Here is a 17,594-nt window from a genome sequence, read left to right as displayed (position 1 = left end):
GAGAGAGACAAAAGGAGAGATGAAGAGTTTTGAATACCATCAGCAAAAACGTCAGATTAATGGAAGTAAACACACTCACACCTCCTCAGTGTCTGGGCTCATCCTCATGTCCGGGGTAAAAACGGAACTGGAATCTGGATTCTGGAATCACAACAACAACCAGCAAGCACAGAGGTCAAGAACAGAACAGGGACAATAGGGGGGTAACTGTTACATTCCAAAGATATTCTGAAGGGGAATAACATCATGACAACACATCGCTTTTCTTATGAGGTCTATAAATGTGTGTGTGTGTGTGTGTGTGTGTGTGTGTGTGTGTGTGTGTGTGTGTGTGTGTGTGTGTGTGTGTGTGTGTTTTGAAATTTTCCCCTTTTTTCTCCCCAATAGTACCCGGCCAATCACCCCACTCTTCCGAGCCGTCCCGGTCTCTGCTCCACCTCCTCTGCCGATCCGGGGAGGGCTGCAGACTACCACATGCCTCCTCCATACACGTGGAGTCACCAGCCGCTTCTTTTCACCTGACAGTGAGGAGTTTCACCAGGGGGACGTAGCGTGTGGGAGGATCACGCTATTCCCCCCAGTTCCCCCACCCCCCCGAACAGGCGCCCCGAGCGACCAGAGGAGGCGCTAGTGCAGCGACCGGGACACATACCCACACCCCGGCTTCCCACCCGCAGACACGGCCAGTTGTGTCTGTAGAGACGCCCGACCAAGCCGGAGGCAACACGGGGATTCGAACCGGCGATTGAGAGGCAACGGAATAGACCGCTGAGGGCCAGCGTGAGGAGGGGCTGAGACCACCCTAAACAGATACTGGCCTAAAGTCGCCCCGCATAGAGACCAGAGCGCGTGGAGACGGCGCTTGTTTACATTCCAGCGTTCGTGGTGACTCACAGCAAACCTGGACTCCTCCCCACATAGCCCCGCCCCCGCCCCCGCCCCGCCCCTCAGAGACGCAGCGACAGCATGGTCAGCTCTGGTCATGTCACACATGAGGACTAGCCTCCTGTCACGTGCACGTCAGTCATTTGTTTTGATTTCCGGAATTAAGCGTCTTTCTTTACAACACACGACTGTAAAAACTGTTACGTCAAAGAATGGTGCCCCCTGTTCACATCCGGGACCCACGCCCCAGGATTTAGCCTGGTCCCCTCCACGGGTTACTCATCCCCACCCGGAAGACGCTCTTCTACCGTCCACGTGTACTGGATGGCGCAGGGCAAGTGGCCGGCGGCGCGTGCCTGTGGGTGACCAGGAGCCCGGCTCTGCGGCGCCCGGCACGCGGGAGTCCCTCCACCGGTGGTGGTGGTGGTGGTGGAGGTGGTGGAGGAGCTGCATACATCAGGATGAGTCCATGTGTGAAAAGCCCGTGTTTCAGAATCCGGCCGAGGCTCGGCCCACTGAACTACCTGCTCGTGGAGATATGACGTCAAACGGAACCAGATTTTAAATGAGACGCCTTCAGGTCTTTCACGCCTCAGCGTGTGGAGGTCATCGACCCCCGTCATCCTTCGTCCACACAAACGTCACAACGTGCAGGTTCACCCCCCCCCCCCCCGCAACGCCGAAGGCACGCGGCTCATGGTGATCTCATGGCGACGGTTTCCAAGGTGCCTGCTGAGCTTGTCTGGTCCAGGACTTCTTTCAAGTCCATCCGACTGTGACGTTAACAGTGAAGCTGATGGAGGAGGTCCAAGCTGATGGAGGAGGTCCAAGCTGACGGAGGAGGTCCAAGCTGACGGAGGAGGTCTGATGACTCCGTGGTCTCATGTGGAGAACGACATGTCTGCGGACGGACTGATGACACCAGAGCCAGACCGGACCATGAACCATGTGTCCAGCTGGATGACCTTCATCATCTTCATCATCCTCTATAACAGAGTGTGGTTTGCCTCCTGGTCACAGCCACTAACCAGCAGCCACATCTCTCAGCCGCCACACTGGTGGATGGGTGGGTGGATGGATGGATGGATGGATGGATGATGGATGGATGGGTGGGTGTATGGGTGGATGAATAGAATAAACGAATGACGGTTCGTTTCACCATGACCAGATGTTCAGTTACTTCACTTCACTCACCTGTCGACAGAAAGACGACCCGTCCTTTCTTTCCTTCCTCTCTGTTTTCTTTGGGGACTGTGTCTTCTGGTACCGGTCCCAGCTCTTCTCCGTCCAGCTTCACCTCACCTCCTTCAGCTCTTGTTGTCTTTCTCTTATCCGCTCTTCTCCTCCTCTCCTCTGTCAGTGTCCTTTGTTCTCCTGGTAGCTCCAGAGCCTCTGGGTTTCTCCACGTACTTACACTCTTCTGTGTAAAACTCTCATATCTCTCTCCCCCTCTCTCCCTCCCCCTCTCTCCCTCTTCCTCTCTCTCTCTCCCTCCCCCTCTCTCCCTCTCTCTCTCCCTCCCTCTCTCTCATATCTCTCTCTCCCTCTCTCCCTCCCCCTCTCTCCCTCTTCCTCTCTCTCTCTCCCTCCCCCTCTCTCCCTCTCTCTCTCCCTCCCTCTCTCCCTCCCCCTCTCTCCCTCTTCCTCTCTCTCTCTCCCTCCCCCTCTCTCCCTCTCTCTCTCTCCCTCTCTCTCTCCCTCCCCCTCTGTCCCTCTCTCTCTCCCTCTCCCTCTCCCTCTCTCCCTCTCTCTCTCCCTCCCTCTCTCTCATATCTCTCTCTCCCTCTCTCCCCTCCCCCTCTCTCCCTCTTCCTCTCTCTCTCTCCCTCCCCCTCTCTCCCTCTCTCTCTCTCTCCCTCTCCCTGTCTCTGTCTGTCTCTCTCTCTCTTTCTTTCTTCTCGGCTCCTCCCTCTAAATACATTGATGGGGTTTGATTGGTAGTGCACGTGCATGTGTATATATATATATAGAGAGAGAGAGAGGGAGAGAGAGTGTGTGTGTGTGTCTGTGTAGTGTTTGTGTAGTGTGTGTCTGTGTAGCGTGTGTGTAGTGTGTGTGTCTGTGTAGAGTGTGTGTGTAGAGTGTGTCTGTGTAGTGTGTGTGTAGTGTTTGTCTGTGTAGCATGTGTGCGTAGAGTGTGTCTGTGTAGTGCATGTGTGTTTGTATAGAGTGTTTGTGCATGTGTGTGTGTGTGTCTGTGTAGTGTGTGTGTAGTGTGTGTCTGTGTAGAGTGTTTGTGCGTGTGTGTGTCTGTGTAGTGTGTGTGTAGTGTGTCTGTGTAGCATGTGTGTGTAGAGTGTCTGTGTAGCATGTGTGTGTAGTGTGTGTCTGTGCAGTGCATGTGTGTTTGTGTAGAATGTTTGTGCATGTGTGTGTGTGTGTGTCTGTGTAGTGTGTGTGTAGTGTGTGTCTGTGTAGCATGTGTGTGTAGAGTGTGTCCGTGTAGCATGTGTGTGTAGTGTGTGTCTGTGTAGCATGTGTGTGTAGTGTGTGTCTGTGTAGTGCATGTGTGTTTGTGTAGAGTGCTTGTGCATGTGTGTGTGTGTGTGTGTGTGTTTGTGTAGTGTGTGTGCAGTGTGTGTCTGTGTAGCATGTGTGTGTAGAGTGTGTCTGTGTAGCATGTGTGTGTAGTGTGTGTCTGTGTAGTGCATGTGTGTGTGTGTGTGTGTGAGTGTGTAGTGTGTGTGTAGTGTGTGTCTGTGTCTGTCTAGCATGTGTTTGTAGAGTGTGTCTGTGTAGCATGTGTGTGTAGTGTGTGTCTGTGTAGTGCATGTGTGTTTGTGGAGAGTGTTTGTGCATGTGTGTGTGTGTGTGTGTGTGTGTGTCTGTGTGTCTGTGTAGTGTGTGCGTAGTGTGTGTTTGTGTGTGTCTGTGTAGAGTGTGTGTGTCTGTGTAGAGTGTGTGTGTGCGTGCGTCCCAGTGTTTCCAACTGTAGTTCTAGTGGACTACAGCTGGAGGTCTAGAATAATCCACCAGGAAAGAGAAGATGAAGAAATCCTTATAATATCCGTCCATCAGCATGTGGTCCTCAGGGTTTTGGTCATTTAACAGAAAGACGAGATCAGAACCAGAACTTCTTCCTATTGCTACACATGCACTAGGTCTAGGACTTTAACTTGGCGTTGCTGGTACAGCGAAAACATTAGAACCACCTGCCTAAGACTGTGCAGGTCCCCCTCGGGCCACCAAAACCGCTCTGACCCGTCGAGGCTTGGACTCCCCAAGACCTCTGAAGGTGTCCTCTGGTATCTGGCACCAAGACGTTAGCAGCAGATCCTTTAAGTCCTGTAAGTTGTGAGGCGGGGCCTCCATGGATCAGACTTGTTTTTCCAGAACATCCCACAGATGCTGGATCAGATTGAGATCCTTGAACTCTTCATCACGTTCCTCAAACCCTTCCTGAACAGTGTGTGCAGTGTGGCAGGGAGCGTTATTCTCTGATGGCCACTGCCATCAGAGAATACCACTGCCATGAAGGGAATACCACTGCCATCAGGGAATACCGCTGCCATCAGGGAATACCGCTGCCATCAGGGAATACCACTGCCATGAAGGGAATACCGCTGCCACCAGGGAATACCACTGCCATGAAGGGAATACTGCTGCCATCAGGGAATACCACTGCCATGAAGGGAATACCACTGCCATCAGGGAATACCGCTGCCATCAGAGAATACCGCTGCCATCAGGGAATACCACTACCATGAAGGGAATACCACTGCCATCAGGGAATACCACTGCCATGAAGGGAATACCACTGCCACCAGGGAATACTGCTGCCATGAAGGGAATACCGCTGCCACCAGGGACTACCGCTGCCATGAAGGGAATACTGCTGCCATCAGGGAATACCACTGCCATGAAGGGAATACTGCTGCCATCAGGGACTACCGCTGCCATGAAGGGAATACCGCTGCCATCAGGGAATACCGCTGCCATGAAGGGGTGTACCTGGTCTGCAGTGATGTGTTGGTAGGTGGTACGTGGTCAAAGTAACATCCACATGAATGCCAGGACCCAAGGTTTCCCAGCAGAACATTGCCCAGAGCATCACACTGCCTCCACCAGCTTGCCTTCTTCCCATAATGCACCCTGGTGCCATCTCTTCCCCAGGTGAACGACACACACACACCTGACCAGCCACATGATGTAAAAGAAAACGTGATTCATCAGACCAGACCACCTTCCTCCACTGCTCCATGGTCCAGTTCCGGTGCTCCCGTGTCCATTGTAGGAGCTTTCGGTGGTGGACAGGGGTCATCATGGACGCTCTGACCGGTCTGCAGCTACGCAGCCCCGTACACAGCAAGCTGTGATGCACCGTGTGTCCTGACACCTGTCTATTATAGCCGGCATGAACGTTTTCAGCAATGTGAGCTACAGTAGCTCTTCTGTGGGACCGGACCAGGCGGGCTAGCCTTCACTCCCCACACACATCAATGAGCCTTGAGCACCCATGACCCTGTCACGGTTCACCGGTTGTCATTTCCTGGACCACTTTTGGATGGTACTGACCACTGCATACCAGGAACAGCCCACAAGACCTGCCGTTTTGGAGATGCTCTGACCCAGTCATGCTTTACTGATGAGGGAGCTGATGTTTGGCTCCCATTGAAGGTCCTGCATGATGGTGATGCCCAGGAAACGGGAAGACTCCACAGTGGTAACTGGGGGGGGGGTACAAAGGGTGAGGGGGCTCCCCACTTACCACCATGGAGTCATTCTGTTGCCTGGGCATCACCATCAGACGAATCTTCCATTTCACACACAACCTTCACTATTAAGAGGCAGAAATCAGGAGGTCAAAGGTCAGAGCCACAGAACCCTGACAGAAACGCAGAGCTAGAACGGTGATGGATGACAGAGATAGTCCGATAGCAGTCACACCTTTATCAGGCTGAGAGTTGCATCAACATTGTGTTGTTCTGAACTCATATGAATGACACTTCAAAAGAATGTGAAATCTAGAATATTCTCCATTATTCTGGGGACCCACTGGGACCTCCTCAGGGCTCCCTAGGGCCCACGGGCCCTCACTTGAGAACCACCTTACCAGCAAAGCTCTCCCTCAGGCGACACAGTGATTGAGACCACCATGCAGAGAGCTGAGTCAGCTACAAACTACTGACGCGAACACACACACACACACACACACACACACACTCTCTCTCTCTCTCTCTCTCTCTCTCTCTCTCTCTCTCTCTCTCTCTCTCTCTCTCTCTCTCTCTCTCTCTCATGAAGTATGAGCTGGTTATACTGGGCAGCAGATACGTCCATTTCACAACCACAACACCTCAGTGGTTTGTGTTTCTGTGGTTTTGTGTCGATGTGCTGGTGGTGGTGGTACTGATTATGTGTTGGTGGTGGTACTGATTATATGCTGGTAGTGGTACTGATGATGTGTTGGTGGTGGTACTGATAATGTGTTGGTGGTGGTACTGATGATGTGCTGGTGGTGGTACTGATGATGTGCTGGTAGTGGTACTGATTATGTGCTGGTGGTGGTACTGATTATGTGTTGGTGGTGGTACTGATGATGTGTTGGTGGTGGTACTGATTATGTATTGGTGGTGGTACTGATTATGTGTTGGTGGTGGTACTGATGATGTGTTGGTGGTGGTACTGATGATGTGCTGGTAGTGGTACTGATTATGTGCTGGTGGTGGTACTGATTATGTGTTGGTGGTGGTACTGATGATGTGTTGGTGGTGGTACTGATTATGTGCTGGTAGTGGTACTGATTATGTGTTGGTGGTGGTACTGATTATGTGCTGGTAGTGGTACTGATTATGTGCTGGTGGTGATACTGATTATGTGCTGGTAGTGGTACTGATTATGTGCTGGTGGTGGTACTGATGATGTGCTGGTAGTGGTACTGATTATGTGCTGGTGGTGGTACTGATGATGTGCTGGTAGTGGTACTGATTATGTGTTGGTGGTGGTACTGATGATGTGTTGGTGGTGGTTCTGATGATATGCTGGTGGTGGTACTGATGATGTGCTGGTGGTGGTACTGATTATGTGCTGGTGGTGGTACTGATTATGTGCTGGTGGTGGTACTGATAATATGCTGGTGGTGGTACTGATTATGTGCTGGTGGTGGTACTGATGATGTGCTGGTAGTGGTACTGATTATGTGCTGTGGGGGTACTGATTAAGTGCTGGTGGTGGTACTGATAATGTGTTGGTGGTGGTACTGATTATGTGCTGGCGGTGGTACTGATTATGTGCTGGTGGTGGTACTGATTATGTGCTGGTGGTGGTACTGATAATATGCTGGTAGTGGTACTGATAATGTGTTGGTAGTGGTACTGATTATGTGCTGGTGGTGGTGCTGATTATGTGCTGGTAGTGGTACTGATTATGTGCTGGTGGTGGTACTGATGATGTGTTGGTGGTGGTACTGATGGAGGACTCTGGAATCTTGACAGAATTCAAACCTTCACAACATTCTGCCGTTTCTTTCCCCAAAAGACCAAATGACCTGAAAAGTTTATTGTTTATCCGAAGCGAACACACGCACACGCACGCACGCAGACACACACGCACGAACACACACGCACGCACGCACACACGCGCACACACACACACACACACACACACACAGGTAGTACAGGCTGTGTTTGTGCTGGGACTTGGTGGACCAGTTTTGATGTTGTACTAATTAAAATATCAGATGTCTGTGTGTGTGTGTGTGTGTGTGTGTGTGTGTCTGTGTGTGTGTGTGTGTGTCTGTGTGTGTGGTGTGTGTGTGTGTGTCATTCTTGGCTCGGTCTTTTCCAAACTTGTCAAAGCAGACGCTCAACATGGAACAACAAGACAGCACCGGCAGACATTCCCCGTGTGAGCCGCAGCAGCTGGGATGAGCCGTCCAAGATGGCCGCCGGGTGGGCGGGGTCAGCACCGACGTCGTCACAGGAGGACACGGATGCGGAGCAGCAGGAGCTGAGGTCCGGCCGGCGTCATGTGGTTAATAAAATAAGTGACAACATTCGTCCCCGTAACATCCGCAGCCCGCTGCAGGACATGTACGGGCCGACTCGGCCGACTCGGTCTCTCAGACGTTTATGGACGTCCGGGGGGCGTGACGTCTATTCCGGTTTGAATCCCTGTGTGGCCTCCGGCTTGGTCCGGCTTCCCACCCGCACACACGGCCAGCTGTGTCTGTAGACATGCCTGACCCAGCTGGAGGTAACACGGGGATTCGAGCTGGCGATCCCCGTGTTGGTAGGCAACAGAATAGACCGCTACACCACCCGCACACCCCCATGATGACTTTCCCCCGTCTACAAATGTCTCCTTCTACTTTGTGGGGGGGGGGAGGGGAGGGGGGCTGCGGTTCCTGTTACTGCAAAGCAATGCGCCCAGCCACTGTGTGCCTTCGTGGACACGTTACGTTATCACATGACTCTGTCAGAGCTTCGTGTGAAGGGCAGGAAAAGTGACCAGCAGGGGATGAGCACCTCCTTATTTACCTGATGAGCACCTCCTTATTTACCTGATGAGCACCTCCTTATTTACCTGATGAGCACCTCCTTATTTACCTTTTCAGCCCCCCATAAAGACCCGCGCCTTGCTCTGATGGTACAAGCCCAGACGACACAACTTATCTCTGCATGCTGTTTTGGACTCACCACGAGTGCAGGGTCGCTGCCCTTCACCTCCATCTTACAACCACCTGCACACTCGGTGGCTGGAGGACTGCTGTGGTGCGCCCCCTACAGACCCGAACATAGACATTGATTGATTGACTCTTCATTTACACGTGTTAAAAACTGAAAAAAGACAGTATATGACTGGAAGCAGAATGTGAAGGAGAATTGCCGAAAAAAACCCAGGGGGCTTAAAAAGTGGCATTCTGCAGGCAGCATACGACAGGAAACAACCACAACAATGGGCTATGCACAACTAGTGTGTGTGTGTGTGTGTGTGTGTGTGTGTGTGTGTGTGTGTGTGTGTGTGTGTGTGTGTGTATAAGATATGTGTCATGAAAAGTTTTAATACACTGCAGTACAAGGTTGTTTCGTGTGTCACGCACTCAGCAGCTGCCAATGTGGTTGAGTCGGTATGACATTGATAACTGTATGCAAATATGTCATGAAAAAAGGGGGGAGGGTTCTTTTGAAGGAATTATGAACAAATAAACCAATCTGGAGATGGCCACGTGATGAACACCGAGGACACCCAACTGAAGAAACAGAGACTGACAGGAATGTCTTCAATGTACACAGTTTATCATTCTTAGTGCTCGCTTCTGAAGACGGTATATAGGCTCAAGTTTGGTCCGATGGGTACGAGCCCAAGCTATACTGCAATTATTTAATATACGGATAAACCACTGAATGATATAACGGGGCTATCTCAGTGTTGATCAAGTGGCGGATTTTATAATAATATATCAAACCTATATAGCGCTTTTCTAACACTCAAAGTGGCTTTACAATAAACGGGGTGAAACAAGACAACAGATAAACATAACACAGACATACAGGGGCGGATGGGAAGGGGGGCCAGACATACAGGGGTGGATGGAAAGGGGGGGCAGACATACAGGGGGTGGATGGGAAGGGGGGCCAGACATACAGGGGTGGATGGAAAGGGGGGGGCAGACATACAGGGGCGGATGGGAAGGGGGGCCAGACATACAGGGGTGGATGGGAAGGGGGGCAGGGATCGTATCAGGGTGGCCGTGGCCACCCCTGGCCACCCCTTGGGGGCGCCACTGGCGACATCGCTAACCGCTCGACCAAAAGGGGACGACCCTCTGCCCCGGTCAGTCGGCCAGTGAGTCTTTCTAATAGTTTACAGCACTTGACTTGATTAGCGGCGGCACACAGCTCATGGCAACACAATGATCACGTGTCTGTAAATGTTCTCGTTCATCCAGGTCACGAGAGGCCAAACGTCATCACGGATATACACCAATGTAACCGGTTACTTTCTTGCCCGGTGCGGGATTCGATCCGGATGTCCTGCACCACAAGGCGACGTCACTAACCGCTCGGCTAAAGGGTCAGACCCGCTAGCTAGGGGCTAACGTGTCTTATTAGTAGTTTACACCAAGTCCCGTTGCACTTGATTCACCTCCTTTGGACAATTATCACATATTCATGAGCTCATTGTATCCTCTTGGAGATTATTCCGACTGTTGTTTTTTTTGTTTGTAGATGTGCAAGAGTCTAAATCTATTTTCTAACGTGTGCCTTCATTGCTAATATGTGTAGACTACTAATAAGACCCGTTAGCCCCTAGCTAACGGGTCTGACCCTTTAGCTGAGCGGTTAGTGACGTCGCCTTGTGGTGCAGTACACCTCGTATCGAATCCCGCACCGGGCAAGAACATAACCGGTTACATATGGTTAGCATGCTAAGCTAACAGCTACACCCGTTAACTCACCGGAATACCAAATGTTCCGAGTCTCCGAGCAGGAAGTAGCGGCTGCTCGGCCAGCTGCTGCGGTTCGGGGTCATGCTTCTAACCTAACACACCTCTCCCATAAAGTTACGCTCCGTGCAGCGTATGACGCCACGCCTGACCTGGCGCTCTGCGTGCATAGGCCCCGCCTCCGGCGCGCTCTGCGTGCATAGGCCCCGCCCGCGGGGGGTGCCGGGCGGGGCTCTCCCTCTCTCGGCGCACAGTTCGGTTATTTGCGCCTCCGTCGTCGGGGTGGTTCGGTCGTCCGGGTGGTTCAGTCCGTCGGTGTAGTTCGGTCGTCGGTGTGGTTTGGTCTTCCGGGTGGTTCGGTCGTTTGGGTGGTTCAGTCCGTCGGTGTGGTTCGGTCGTCCGGGTGGTTCAGTACGTCGGTGTGGTTCAGTCGTCCGGGTGGTTCGGTCGTCGGGGTGGTTCAGTCCGTCGGTGTGGTTCGGTCATCCGGGTGGTTCAGTCCGTCGGTGTGGTTCAGTCGTCGGGGCGGTTCAGTCCGTCGGGGTGGTTCGGTCGTCGGGGTGGTTCAGTACGTCGGTGTGGTTCGGTCGTCGGTGTGGTTCAGTCCGTCGGGGTGGTTCGGTCGTCGGGGCGGTTCAGTCCGTTGGTGTGGTTCGGTCGTCGGGGTGGTTCGGTCCGTCGGGGTGGTTCGGTCGTCGGGGTGGTTCAGTACGTCGGTGTGGTTCGGTCGTCGGTGTGGTTCAGTCCGTCGGTGTGGTTCAGTCCGTCGGGGTGGTTCGGTCGTCGGGGCGGTTCAGTCCGTCGGGGTGGTTCGGTCGTCGGGGTGGTTCAGTCCGTTGGTGTGGTTCGGTCGTCCGGGTGGTTCGGTCCGTCGGAGTTTTTGGAGTGAAAACAGATTCACAGGTAAGAAAACCGGGCTTAAACTAAAGTTCGTGGGCTGAGGTACCACTCGGAACCACGGCAAGTTGGCCGAGCAGCTGCTGCTTCGTACCGTCTGATATTCCGGCGAGTTAACGGTTGTAGCCGTTAGCTTAGCACGTTAACAGCGTTAGCAATGAACGCACACAGATAAAGAAGAGATTGAAGAGTCAGACTCGGTACTTCTATTAGAAAACAGTCGGGATGATCGAAGAGGATAAAATTAGTTCATAAATATGTGATAATTGTGTGTGTGTGTATGAGCAGTACCCAGCCACTACTCAAGTGAAGTGCTGTGTATGAGCTCAGTCCCTTGTCTGCTGACGGATATGGGCCCAGACAGCATCCGGATGTGGGCCACTCAGGCAGTGATGCCGCACTGCTGGTCTTCTTCTGGCCCTGACAACATGGACGTGAGCCTGAAGTGGCCCACATGTATAATAGCAAATCTTCTTCTGGCCCTGACAACATGGACGTGAGCCTGAAGTGGCCCACATGTATAACAGCAAATATGGCCCAAATATGCCAAATCAAATGTGGGCCTTTTGTGGCAAAGATGTGGTGCTCTGGGCAACATGTGATCTGGATGTGGCCCTGATGTGGCCCGTATGGTAAATGGTGAATATGACCCAAATATCACAAAACAAATATGGGCCACCTTTGGCAAATATGTGGCATGTGCGGCATTGCTGTGGCTTGGTTCTGGCCCAGATCTGGCAAACAGGAGTGGACCACCCAAGTGCCATCATTCCATGTGGTATGTGGGCCGGACGAAAGTGTTGGGTGAGGGACGGGTCCAGGCCACAGCAATTCTGCTATCTGGGGTGAGACCAAATAACCAACCCAGTCTCGCAGCAGTTCGTGGCATAGTCACGAAATTCAACCTATTGATTTGTGTACATGGACACGAATTTCCATAAGGACGTGATGCAGTGTCTCTTCCCCATCCACAACGTGCAGATGGAACTTACAGTTGTAAATGTGTATTGATTATGTTTATTTACTGTTTTGTGCCAAGGGTGTTATGATTCGAATCAGCCTCTATATGTGTGTAAAACATGGCGGCAGCAGTGGACCCCGGACTTGAAGGACCTCCTTATGAGTGGATGGCCTCTGCCAGTACTTCCACACTTTTTCCATTGGACCTCCTGAGCTCCTTTCAGGAACTCAAGGTGGTCTCCCCAGGATTCTCAACACAGGCCTTCGCAAAGCTGCTGGAGCATCGCACAAAGTGTGGGGAAGAGTAAGTGTAATTGTTCTTCATATAATATTACCTTTGTGGATATTAACTGTTGAGTTATATAGCATTTATACTTAAAATGAACAACAAATGAGAAAAACCTGTACGGCTCCTGTGCTCCCGAGTCCCGACTGACAGAGGAAGACGTGATGCAGACAGGAAACAGACGTCCAGTTGCAGTACGGGAGTCTGAAAGTGGTCCTGAGTGTCACCAGAAATGGAAAGCTCGTGTGCGTGTACACGAATCAGTAGATTAAATTCCGTGACTATTTCATGAAGCGCCGTGAGACTGGGTTGAAATAACACCGCTAGCCTCCACGTTGAAAGGTGGCGCTAAAGGGGCACCTGGAGCGCTGCAAAGTGACGAGGACGGGTCCTGACCAAGCGTCCATATGTGACGCGTTGGGAGGGAGACTAAATCAGCTCAGCGGTCTGTCTGAATCTGGAAAGGTCAACGAACTATCGTTTTATACCGTACGTAGTCTGAAGGATGACCCGCGTCCCCAATCAACCCCTCCTTCATTACTTCACTGAGCTAACTCTGTCTGTCCGCCTCTGTCTCTCTCTGTCCGTCTGTCTCTCTCTCTGTCTCTGTCTCCCTCCGTGTCATTTCCTGCCATTTGTCACTGTAAATGTTGAGAGGCTCAGGGAAACTTTACATGACGTGTGTGTGTGTGTGTGTGTGTGTGTGTGTGTGTGTGTGTGTGTGTGTGTGTGTGTGTGTGTGTGTGTGTTACATATTAAAGTGACAGTTTAAGACTCTTTACTGAATGTGTCCTCACACAGATGTTTTGGTGGAACTTTGTGGTAGTGTGTGTTATATGTGTGTGTGTCCTGTCTCTGTCCTCCCCCCTCTTCTTCTCTCCTCCTTTCTTCTCGGTCCCTCATCCCACCCCTCTGCGTGTGTGTGTGTTTCTGCCCCTTTTAAATCTGTGTCGTTACCCGCCCCTGTGTGTGTGTGTGTGTCTGTGTGTGTGTGTGTGTGTGTGTGCATGTGTGCGTGCATGTGTGCGTGTACTTCATTCTTTGTAGTGAGTCCAACTAGGCATCAGTGCAGTCACCCTGGGATGGTTTGTGTAGGTCTCATTTGTGTGTGTGTGTGTGTGTGTGTTGTCACAGGTACAACTAGGGCAGCAGGGAGGAACAAGGACCCAGCAAGATGAAAACGTAAGTTTTTCATGAGAAGAATAATTAATATTGGGCAATGAGACACACCATGATGAATATTCATGAGGCAGACATCACATTCAATCAAAAGACGTCCCTCTGAAACCCGCATCCTGTTTCAGTTCAGGATTAAGCCAAGGATTTAACTCTCCCGGGAATTCCTGGTTTAATTCTTAACTTTTCTTTCAAAGTGAAATCTCCGTCCGCGACCCCCTACACAAACTGGAGTGCAGATGAGGCGGGGGCACTTGAGAAATTCAGTTCAGTCTTCGACAAATTAGGAACAGTCCTCCAGACTACATCCTGCAGACCAGAATGAACACACAGAGGGGTTTTTCTGTTAACAGCGTATTGATGTGTTGGTTGTGAGGGTAAACACGTCTGGTCTCCATGCTGTGCAGACTACGGAGCGGATCTTTACACAGAGCTTACTGTGTCAGTCAGTGTGTGTACATGATGTTAGAGAAAGTGGATTTATCGTGTTAGTGCGACTCAAAACCGGACTTGTAAAACACATGTAGACCTGTTAGGCCCACTGAAGTCGTACTAAATCTAGTTTTTGGAAGTGGGACTAACACACCTAGATAATGCAGTTAGGGATGGATTTACTCTGGCATATATACGCTTCAGTCGACCCTGAACCGGCCTCGGCATTCTGCGCATGATCCATAGGTCCCGCGACGGCCTTTCACCCGGAAGTGGAACTGCGTAGTATCAACATGGCGAGTGCTGGAGCGAGAACCACGCACTTGTGGACAGACGAGGAGACAAACTTCATGTTGTGTCAGCTGAAGGAGCTGAATATCCTACAGTACGTGGATGGACGGAGGACGCGGAATGGCGAACTATTTAAGAAAGTGGTGGAAAAGTTGGACGAAGCGGGATTTAAAAGGACCCCTGAGCAAATCCGTGTTGGGTGGAAGTGCCTCAAACAGGCCTGCAGGGCAAGGAAAACCAACCGAACCAACCGGAAGAAGGTCCAGTAGCAACCAGCTGAAAGGGGGCATATCGCCACCTACCACCTACCTAGCGGGGTGGGACACACTTCACTAAATCGATTCTCCCCCGGTTCTTGTAATACTGGGACAACCACAGTAGTCCAGTTACACGGCCCAGTCGAGCTGTAACCGTAGCTGGACTTGACTGGGCGTGTAGACGCAGTCGGTTAGGGACCAGATCACGTGATGGTCACTTGAATGGAGTCTGCGTTTCCAGGAGAGTTTTACTTCCTCAGGATTTAGGCTTTACTGTGTCGCTGCCATGTGGGACACACTCTATTGTTGACATCTGACCTCTGAGATTTAGACATTTTAACACTTCTAAATAATCCTGACATATCTGTAAGCATGTATGTTTTGTGTGTGTGTGTGTCGGGTGTGAATGAAAACGGAGGAGTCAGCTGTCTGTGAGGTGGTCTAAGACCCTCGTCTTAGCGCCGCTAAGCTACGTTAGCCTTTCTATTGAAGAACATGACAGCGGCCCTGACACACACACACACACACACACACACACACACACACATGTTAGAGGGAACCAGGACTGTCCAGCTGTCACCTTGGAAACCACAGGACCAATGACAAGAGAGACTCTGTGTGTGTGTGTGTGTGTGTGTGTGTGTGTGTGTGTGTGTGTGTGTGTGTGTGTGTGTGTGTGTGTGTCAGGGCAAGCAAAAAAGGACATCTTTAGGGAGCGATACATTTCACTACATCAGCACAAGTGTGTGTGTGTGTGTGTGTGTGTGTGTGTGTGTGTGTGTGTGTGTGTGTGTGTGTGACATGGTACATTTGAGCTTTGCTGACAGTTTAAGTCGCTTAAATAGGAATTCTTTAAAGTGCTCTCTTTCAAGATGTATCTTTCTCTCTCGCTCTCTCTTACTCACACACACACACACACACACACACACACACACACACACACTCAAACAGCCTGCAGCATCCCGAGCTGTTGTACCAGGAGATCGTTCTGCTGATTCAGCATGAAAGTCATCAAGAGTAAAAATGTTTGTCAATTCTTTCCTAAACTTGTTTTTCCCCCTTTTTTAAAAACTTGCTCCACAGTCATCTTATTGGTGTGAGTCAGAATCATGTGTATTGGCCATGTAGGTTTGCACACACGTGGAATATGACTCTGGTTTCGTGGCTCTCTCAGTGTACTTAACTTAGAATAACAACACTACAACACAGCAATCTTCACATGTACACAAGGACTGACTGATACAGGAGAAATAAGAGGTGATAAAGTGCAGTGGTGCAGAGAATATATGAAAGAGATGCTGAAATACATGTTAGCAGCTTACTTATACATACATGTCTGAGGTAGATGGACATGACGGAGTGTACCAGTATATGTAGTGTATAGTATATACAACATGTACAGTACAGTATATACTGTACAGTACAGTATATGCAACTCGTACAGTACAGTATATACAACGTGTACAGTATATACTGTACAGTATATGCAACATATACAGTACAGTATATACAACATGGTTGGATTTATTGACAGTGTTAAGAGTTCATTTGAATGACAGCCAGAGGAAAGAAACTGTTTTTATATCTGGTTGTTTTTGAGTACAGTGCTCTGTAATGCCTACAAGAGGGGAGGAGTTGGAACAGGTTGTGACCAGGGTGTGATGGGTCTGCAGTCATGTTGCCTGCCCGTTTCCTGATTCTGGAGGTGTATAAGTCCTGAATGGAGGGCAGGTTGGCACCAGTGATTTTCCCTGCAGACCTAACTGTCCATTGTGGTCTGTCCCTGTCCTGTTTGGTGGCCGATCCAAACCAGACAGTGATGGCTGTGCAGAGGCCAGACTGGATTATTGCAGTGTAGAACTGAATCAACAGTTCCTGAGGCAGTTTGAACTTCCTGAGCTGGTGGAGAAAGTACATCCTCTGCTGGGCCTTTTTGATGATTGTGTCTATGTTGGATGCCCACCTGAGGTCCTGGGAGATTGTGGAACCCAGAAATCTGTAGGTTTCACTGTAGATACCATGCTGTGGTGAGGGGTGGCAGTGTTGGGGGGCTCCTCCTGAAGTCCACTGTCATCTCCACTGTTTTAGCATGTTCAGCTCCAGGTTGTTATGGCCGCACCAGAGGGCCAGCTGATCAACCTCCTGTCTATATGCAGACTCGCCACCATACCAGATAAGGCCAATGATGGTTGTGTCGTCCACAGACTTCACGAGTTTAACAGACAGGTCACCTGAGGTGCAGTCATTTGTGTAGAGGGAGAAGAGTAGAGGGGAGAGAACGCATCCCTGGGGGGCACCAGTGCTGATTGTCCAGGTGCTGGATGTGATTTTCCCCAGCCTCACCAGCTGCCTCCTGTCTGTAAGGAAGTTTCTAATCCACTGGCAGACGGGGGCTGGTACAGTGAGCTGGGTGAGGTTGGAGTGGAGGATATCTGGGATGATGGTGTTGAATACTGAACTGAAATCCACAAACAGGACACTTGCCTATGACCCTGGGGAGTCGAGGTGTTGGAAGATGTAGCGCAATCCCATGTTAACTGCATCATGCACTGACCTGTTTGCTCGGTAGGCAAACTGCAGGGGGTCGAGCATGGGGCCCTGTGATTTCCTTCAGGTGGGGCTGCACCAGTCTCTCGAAGGATTTCATGACCATAGATGTTGGGGCAACTGGCCTGTAGTGAGTTAATCCTGTGATACGGGGTTTCTTGGGGACCGGGACGATAGTGGAGCTCTTGAAGCAGGAGGGGACTTCACACAGCTCCGGTGATCTGTTGAAGATCAGTGTGAAAATGGAGGCCAGGTGGTCAGCACGGACTTTCAGACAGGAGGGGGACAAAGGTTCCTCTTCACTCCTGTTTCCACATATATGCAGTTTAACAGCACACCACCCAGAACTACATCTAACACACACACACCACTGGTCTGTCACTGTGTGTGTGTGTGTGTGTGTGTGTGTGTGTGTGTGTGTGTGTGTGTGTGTGTGTGTGTGTGTTTAACTTGTATCTTGGTTGCATTCTGCTGAGGT

This window comes from Lampris incognitus, chromosome 20 (genome assembly GCF_029633865.1).
Source record: "Lampris incognitus isolate fLamInc1 chromosome 20, fLamInc1.hap2, whole genome shotgun sequence".
NCBI lineage: Eukaryota > Metazoa > Chordata > Actinopteri > Lampriformes > Lampridae > Lampris > Lampris incognitus.
Note: the sequence above shows the minus strand (reverse complement) of the source record.